General features: G+C 42.4%; 1 pseudogene; it reads right to left on the minus strand.

Annotated features, from left to right (window-relative positions):
* Positions 1-5,775: 5,775 nt before the first annotated feature.
* Positions 5,776-8,549, minus strand: LOC140709794 (endogenous retrovirus group K member 8 Gag polyprotein-like; annotated as a pseudogene).
* Positions 8,550-9,085: the final 536 nt, after the last annotated feature.

Consider the following 9,085-nt stretch of genomic DNA (forward strand, 5'->3'; position numbering starts at 1 on the left):
GCCTACTGAGTAGCTGGGATTACAAATGCCCACCACCGTGCCTGGCTAATCTTTGGTACTTTTAGTAGAGATGGGGTTTCATCATGTTGGCCAGGCTGGTCTCAAACTCCTGACCTCAAGTGATCCACCCGCCTTGTCCTCCCAAAGTGCTGAGGTTACAGGCATGAACCACCGCACCCAGCTTCTGCACTAATTTTAATTTCTTTCTTTCTTTTTTTTTTTTTCGAGACACGATCTCCCTCTGTCGCCCAGGCTAGAGTGCAGTGGCGCTATCTCTGCTCACTGCAACATATGCCTCCTGGATTCAAGTGATTCTCCCGCCTCAGCCTCCTGAGTAGATGAGATTACAGGCGCACACCACCACACCCCAGCTAATTTTTGTATTTTTAGTAGAGATGGGATTTTACTATACTGTTCAGGCTGGCCTCAAACTCCCAACCTCAGGTGATCCGCCTGCCTTGGGCTCCCAAAGTGTTGGGATTACAGGCGTGAGCCACCCACCACGCCTGGTCACTACACTGATCTTTATTTTTTCCTCCTCCTAATTTTGGGTTTGGCTTTTTGTTGCCTTTTCTAGTTCCTTGAGGAATATTGTTAGATTTTTTATTTCAAAAGTTGCTGAAAGCCTAGGTGTGGTAGCTCACGCCTGTAATCCCAGCACTTTAGGAGGCTGAGGCGGGTGGATCACCTGAGGTCAGGAGTTCAAGACCAGCCTGGCCAACATGGTGAAACCCCTGTCTCTACTAAAAATACAAAAAAAATTACCTGGGTGTGATGGTGGGCACCTGTAATCCCAGCTACTCAGGAGGCTGAGGCAGGAGAATTGCTTGAACCCAAAAGGCGGAGGTTGCAGTGAGCCAAGATCGTGCCATTGCACTCCAGCCCAGCACTTCAGCCTGGGTGACAGAGTGAGACTGCATCTCAAAAAAAGGTGCTGAAAAAGCATTGCATAAAATTCAACATCTCTTTATGATAAAAACAACAACTTGGATATGGAAGGAACATACCTCAACGTGACAAAGGCCATATATGACAAACGCACAGCTAATATTCTATGGAATAGGGAAATATTGAAAGTCTTTCCACTAAGATTTTGGTTTTTGTTTTTGGGATTTTCTTCTTTTTCTTTCTTTCTTTTTTTTTCTTTTTTTTCCCGGAGAGAGTCTCACTCTTATCGCTCAGGCTGGAGAGCAATGGCGCGATCTCAGCTCGCTGCAACCTCCGCCTCCCAGGTTCAAGTGATTCTCCTGCCTCAGCCTCCCTAGTAGCTGGGATTACAGGTGCCCACCACCAGGCCCAGCTAATTTTTTGCGTATTTTTAGTAGAGATGGGGTTTTACCATGTTGGCCAGGCTGGTCTCGAACTCCTGACCTCAGGTGATCCACCCGCCTTGGCCTCCCAAAGTGCTGGGATTACAGGCATGAACCACGGTGCCCAGCCAACTAATATTTTGAATAAGACAAGTATGCATACTTTTACTACTCTTATTTAACATAGTACTTGAAGTCCCGGTCAGAGCAATTAGGAAAGAGAAAGAAATAAAGGGCATCCAAATTGAAAAGAATGAAGTCAGATTACTCTGGTTTGCAGATGACATGATCTAATATTTAGAAAAATCTTGTCCCAGCTCTTGCCTGTAATCCCAGCACTTTAGGAGGCTGAGGTAGGAAGATCACTTGCGGCTTGGAATTCAAGAGCAGCCCGGACAACATAGTGAAACCGTAGGCCCCATCTCTACAAAAAAGATTTCTTTAAAAAAATAGGGAAATGCTACCAGACATTGATCTGGGCAAAGATTTTTTAGGTAAGTCCTCCAAAACCCATGCAATAAAAGCAACAATAGATAAATGAAGGGGTGGCCTGCCCCTCCACACCTGTGGGTGTTTCTCGTAAGGTGGAACGAGAGACTTGAGAAAAGAAATAAGACACAGAGACAAAGTATAGAGAAAGAAAAGCGGGGACCCAGGGGACCGGTGCTCAGCTTACAGAGGACCCACGCCGGCACCGGTCTCTGAGTTCCTTTAGTATTTATAGATAATTCTCTTTACCATCTTAAAGATAAGGGAGTGGCAGGACAATAGGATCGTTTTTAGGGAGGAAATCAGCAGTAAGACATAAGAACAAGAATCTCTGTGACATGAATAAGTTTAAAGGAAAATCCTGTGCCTTGAGATAAACCTTTTAGCGGCATTGTTTCATCCTATCACATGGAGATAAACCTTAGACAATACCTAGCTTTTCTAGGAACAAAGACACGCCCTGCACGCCCAAAATCCATTAAACCTTGAGTTACCACAGCACATGTCTCTTGCAAGGACAAGGTTGGGAGTAGGGTCACAGATTAACAGCATCTCAAATACAGAACAAAATGGAGTCTCTTATGTCTACTTCTTTCTATATAGACACAGTAACAGGCTGATCTCTTTCTTTTCCCCACATTTCCCCCTTTTCTTTTCAACAAAACCACCATTGTCATCATGACACTGAGATTACATACTTCACAAAGTAATAGAATATCACAAAGCAAGTGGAGGCAGGATGAGATCACAGGATGGTGTTAAAATTAAAATTAAAAATGAAATTTTGGGCATGCATAGTCATGGATAACATCTTATCAGAAAACAGGGTTTGAGAGCAGACAACCTGTCTGACCAAAATTTATTAGGTAGGAATTTCCTCATCCTAATAAGCCTGGGAGCGCTACAGGAGCCCGGGGCTTATTTCATCCCTTCGGCTTCAACCGTAAAAGGCGGCACACCTCCAAGGGGGTCGTTTATAGGCCTACCCTCAGAGCGCATTCTCTTTCTCAGGGATGTTCCTTGCTGAGAAAAAGAATTCAGCGATATTTCTCCTATTTGCATAAGAAAAGAGAAGAAATATGGCTCTGTTCCGTCCGGCTCACCGGCGGCCAGTTCAAGGTTGCCTCTCTTGTTCCCTGAACATTGCTGTTATCTTATTCTTTCTTCAAGATGCCCAGATTTCATATTGTTCAAACACACATGCTCCACAGACAATTTGTGCAGTTTAAGGCAATCATCACAGGGTCCTGAAGTGACATATACCCTTCTCAGTTTACAAAGAAGATGATGGAATGTAAGAGATTAAAGTAAAAACAGACATAAGAAATTACAAAAGTATTAATTTTGGAGAACTAATAAATGTCCATGAAATCTTCACATTTTATGTTTTTCTGCCATGGCTTCAGCCAGTCCCTGCGTTCAAGGTCCCTGGCTTCCCGCAACGTTCTCCCTCCCTTTTCCTCTATATAAATGTGCCAAGGCGATGAAGGCTTGTTCGTTCTCTCGATTCTGACGCAGGATTCTTCGACTGGTCCAGCACACACCATTGATACAATCATTAAAACTGTAAGCAGCATTTTTTTCTGGGGTTTGTGTCACCTTTGTGCTAGCTAGGCTTTTTCCAGCTAACGGTGTCAGCTTCTTTAACTGTGCCCAGGTCGGCAGCTCCGCCTTCTTGGTGCGTGGTGACTTCATCTGTTCTTCTGATATCATCACTTGGTTCATCATGCGAGTCAATGGTGCTCGATTGCGGTGTTTCCGTCTCCGTGGAGGTGCTTTTGTTTGCATCTCCGATGGGTTCATTGTAGAACTTCAAATGTTTAGTGGGTATCCAAATAGGAAGCTGATTTTCTCCTGGTGAAACACAAGCAAAACCTCTTCCCCAGGTTATCACCTTCCCTATTTCCCATGTCTTATTTTTGTTGTCTTTCCACCAAATCAGTTTTCCTTCATGTGGACTGTTCTTTTTACCAGTAAGATGTTGTTCTGCAGAAGTAGTAGTCTGATTTCTATAAATGTTTTAAAAATTTAAAGTATAGAGTGCTAGATTAAGCTGCATCTGAGGAGTGGTACACTCCTTACTGTCTCCCCCTTTTTTTTGTTTAATTAACTGAGTTTTGAGTGTTCTATTAGTTCTTTCAACTATGGCCTGTCCTTGGGAATTATAAGGAATTCCTGTTGTATGTGTAATATTCCACTGATTTAAGAATTTTTGGAAAGCTTTACTACAATAGCCTGGTCCATTGTCAGTTTTAATTTTTTCTGGAACTCCCATTACAGCAAAACAAGATAATAAATGTTTTTTAACATGGGAAGTACTTTCTCCTGTCTGGCATGTTGCCCATATGAAATGTGAATAAGTATCAACTGTTACATGAACATATGATAATTTTCCAAATGAAGGTACATGGGTAACATCCATTTGCCATAATGCATTAGGACACAGACCTCTGGGATTAATATTCTTTTACTATTTAAGTCTGGATCTCCTCTTAGGATAGAGAACAAATTTGACATGGCATAAGTAGGAATGCCTAGAGTTGGCCGAATCCAATTAATATCGCCTAACAATTTTTGAAAGTCATTTAATGTTTTTAATGTATCTTTTCTTATTTCTATTTTTTGTGGCTTAATTTTTCTATTTTCTATCTGCATCCCTAAATAATGAAAAGGAGCAGAGGTTTGGATCTTATCAGATGCTATTGTTAGTCCTGCGTTGGCAACCTCTGCTTGCAGAAATGTGTAACAGTCAATTAATTTTTCTCTTGTTTCTGCAGCACATAAAATATCATCAATATAGTGAATGATATAACAATCTGAAAATTTGCCTCTAACTGGTTGAAGGACTTGACCTACGAAAGTTTGACAAATAGTGGGATTATTAAGCATTCCTTGAGGTAGTACTTTCCACTGAAACCTGGTGGCTGGTTCTTTATTATTTATGGCTGGTATAGTAAAGGCAAATTTTTCACAATCTTGCTCTGCCAGAGGAATGGTAAAAAAGCAATCCTTAAGAGCAATTATAATTAAAGACCAGTCTTTTAGGATCATGGCCGGAGAGGGCAATCCGGGTTGAAGAGGCCCCATGGGTTGAATTACAGCATTTACGGCTCTTAAGTCCATTAACATCCGCCATTTGCCTGATTTTTTCTGAATTACAAATACAGGAGAATTCCAGGGTGAGAATGAAGGCTCAATGTGTCCCTTTTCTAATTGTTCCTTTGCTAATAAATGTAAAGCCTCCAGTTTTTGCTTCGGTAGCAGCCACTGATTTACCCATACCGGTTTTTCTGTTTTCCAAGATAATGAAATGGGTTTCGGAGGCGCTACAGTGGCCGCCCCTAAAAAGGATACCCTATTCCTTTTCATTCTTGATTTTTCTTAGTCTCAATTGGGACTTTAATGCCATTTTCGTTTTTTCCTAATCCCTTTCCTGGTATATATCCCATCTTAATCATGATTTTTTGACTCGTGGAGATGTATAATGGAGCGGGCATAATGATTTCTGCATCCCATTGTTGTAATAAATCTCGACCCCATAGATTAACAGGAATTGAAGTAATCATTGGCTGAACAGTACTTTCTTGATTATCTGGTCCTAAACAATGTAAAATCATTGTACTTTCATACACTTCTGTAGCTGTGCCTACGCCGACAAGTCTTGTAACAGCCTTTTGTTTAGGCCAATTTTTTGGCCACTGATTTAAAGCAATGACAGAGATATCTGCTCCAGTGTCTACCAACCCTTCAAACTGTTTTCCTTGAATAATGGCCTTCCACACAGGTCTGCTCTCAGAGACCAGACTTGCCCAATATGCAGCCTTTCCTGTCTGATCAGTGCTTCCGAACCCTCCTGTTCTTTTTATCTCACTGTTTCCAACTTTAATATAAGGTAGGAGTAATAATTGAGCAATCCTGTCTCCTGGACTGGCGCTCCAAGGAATTGAGGAACTAATAACCAATTGAATTTCGCCTTTATAGTCTGAATCAACCACACCAGTATGAATTTGAACTCCTTTTAGATTTCAACTTGATCTTCCTAAGATTAGTCCTACAGTCCCCTCAGGCAATGGACCGTATACACCTGTGGGGATTTTTCGTGGAGGCTCCCCTGGAAGCAGAGAGACTGCTTGTATGGTGCATAAATCTACTGCTGCACTGCCGTTTGTGGCCGGGGATAATTGCTGTATTGTGATAACTGGCTTATTCCCTGACACACCTGTGGCAGTGGGGGTTGTTGTTTTTCCTGAAAACCCTGAGGAACAAAGGGCTGAATTTTGAATGCCCCAGTTTGTTGCGGGACCTGAGGCTGGCCCCTCCTCTCGTTTCCCGACAGTGGTTGCCCATTTTTATCAAATTTAGAACGACATTGATTACCCCAATGTTTTCCCTTTTTACATCTTGGACGTAGGCCAGGTGGCTCTTTATCTGTTGTTGTAGTAGCTTGAGTAGTTACATTTTGTTTATTTGAGACTAGGCAATTCTTTTTTAGATGACCAATTTGACCACAATTATAGCATTTTCCCCCAAATGTTCTAACGTGTCCTCCTAAAGCTACTCCTGTGATTGTTTGAGCCATAAGCATAGCTTTATGCATAGCTCCTCCAATTCCATCGCAGGCTTTAACGTACTCTGAGATTACATCTGATCCTGCGGGAACCCTTCCTTTAATGGCTTAATGGCTGATTGACAATCAGGATTGACGTTTTCATATGCCATCAACTCCACTATGACCTTACGGGCATTTTCACCGGTAATTGACTTTTGAGCAGCATCTTGAAGTCTTGCTACAAAATCAGGGTAGGACTCTTTAGAGCCTTGTCTTATTGTATTAAAGGAGGGGCAGGCGGTTCCTGGGTCTTGGATTTTCTCCCAGGCCCTAAGGCAGATAGCCATGATTTGCTCAATGGCCTCATTTGGCATTATTACTTGTTGGTCAACAGTGCTCCAATTTTGACCTATTCCTAATAGTTGATCTGCATCTATGTTAATTGGAGGATTGGCAGTCCTATTTTTTCGGACCTGTACTTGTGCCCCATCAATCCACCAAGTCTTAAATTGTAAAAATTGAGAGGGTGAGAGTGAGGATTTTGCCAGAATCTCCCAATCATAAGGAATGAGTCTATGTCCATGAGCAATGGAATCTTATAATGTTCTCATGTAAGGAGAGTTGGGTCCATACTGTTTTACTCCTTCTTTCATTTCTTTTAGCATTTTTATAGAAAAGGACTTATATCTGGCTTCAGCTAGGGGAAGTTCTCCCTCTGGGGCCCCTTCTCCAGGTGGTCTTGCTTCTAATATTACTGGGAATTGCCACGCCTCAATATCTCCTTGTTTTCTTGCCTCATCAATAATTTTATGTAATGCACTACCCTGTGTACTAGGAGGTGCTGTAGGATTAAGTCTCATGGTGGGCGGCTGATATGGCACCCTGCCCTGTGGCGCTGGAAATGTTCCTGGCTGTCCATATGGATTTTCTGGGGGCTGCCGATACTGCAGTTCAGCTGGCGGCCAGTATTGATAGGCTACTGGCGGCTGGGTCTTATCTTCTACCGGCTGATAATGTGGACACTGTATTTGGATTGGCATTGCCATGACAGAGACTGTATCTTTTCCTATTTGATCTGCTTTTGGAGTTAGTACTTGTTTAACCTGCATTTGAGGTTGTAAAGTTACAGGCATCTGAGCTGCTGGAAGAGGAGTTGGCCATCGTGGTTTAGACTCTGATGGCTCTGCTAATTCTGGATCTTTTTCTTCTAATTTTAACGTTTCAGGATATACTACCTCCTGTAATTGATTATTGTCAACATTTTGCATTGACTGAGCCATTACCGGCTCTGATACACATTTACAATGTGAACTTTCTTTTTCTTTCCGGGATTCTATCCCTGCCTCTTTTTCACAATCTACTGCACAGCTTTTAGGGACATCAGAAATTGGAACGCTATCTTCTGTTTGAAATGGTTCTAAAGCTACTTTAATAATGACCCAATCATTCCATACTGTGAGCGGAATGTTTTTACCTTCCCTACTTGCTTGTTTTAATTCTTTGCCAATTTTTTCCTAATCTTTTAGATCTAAAGTTCCCTGATCTGGAAACTGAAAATAGATTTAGAAACTTAGAAACCTTTAGACTTTTAGACTTAGAAACTTAGACACTTAGAGACTTAGAAACTTAGAAGCTTAGAAAAGCCACACCAGGTGGCTATCTAAAAGCACCCACCCAATGACCAGGTGGCCATCTAAAGCACCCGCCCGATGTCCGTGTGGCTATCTAAAACACCCACCCAAATTCCTGGAACTCAAACAGAAGAACAAGTCCGGGAAATACCCCACGCGGGTTCAAACCAGGTTCAAACCAACCAATCAGAGTAAGACACCTTGCTCAGGCCATAACCTGCTCCAATCATCTTGCGCCTCAAGCTTTGTGAATTTTTGTGGTTTTTGCCTTTATAAACTGTCTGTAACAAGCATTCAGGGTCCTATGGCCAACTTTGGACATGGGACCCTAGCGCGCTAGCAATAAATCTCTCCGCTGTGACTTCCGTGTCGAGTGGTCTCTCGTGGCGACCCCTGCCCAGGAAGGAATCTAAAAACTAGGTTCCAACAAAACCATGGACAAAACTGCTCTATTGTTTGAAATAGCGTAATTAGATTTTTGGTAGAGACTTTAACTCCCCCTCTTTTTAAGGGAATTTTAATAAAGTTGTGATAAGAGGCATATTTACTCTTAGTTTGCCCCATTGTTACCCTGGGTTCTTCCGAGCACACAAGCTTACCACAAGGCTGACTGTAGACATACTCAGGAGTCTCTCGTCGACTTGTCCTCAATGACCATGCTCCAGCGTACCTTCACCTTAGAGAAAAGCCCCACGTTGGGCATCAGATGAAGGGGTGGCCTGCCCCTCCACACCTGTGGGTGTTTCTCGTTAGGTGGAACGAGAGACTTGAGAAAAGAAATAAGACACAGAGACAAAGTATAGAGAAAGAAAAGTGGGGGCCCAGGGGACCGGTGCTCAGCTTACAGAGGACCCACGCCGGCACCGGTCTCTGAGTTCCCTTAGTATTTATTGATAATTATCTTTAACCATCTTAAAGATAAGGGAGTGGCAGGACAACAGGATCATTGTAGGGAGGAAATCGGCAGTAAGACATACGAACAAAAATCTCTGTGACATGAATAAGTCTAAAGGAAAATGCTGTGCCTTGAGATGCATATGCAAACATCTCCATATACCTTTTAGCATTATTGTTTCAGTCTATCACATGGGGAGAAACCTTGGACA

This window comes from Chlorocebus sabaeus, chromosome 22 (assembly GCF_047675955.1).
Source record: "Chlorocebus sabaeus isolate Y175 chromosome 22, mChlSab1.0.hap1, whole genome shotgun sequence".
Taxonomy (NCBI): Eukaryota; Metazoa; Chordata; class Mammalia; order Primates; family Cercopithecidae; genus Chlorocebus; species Chlorocebus sabaeus.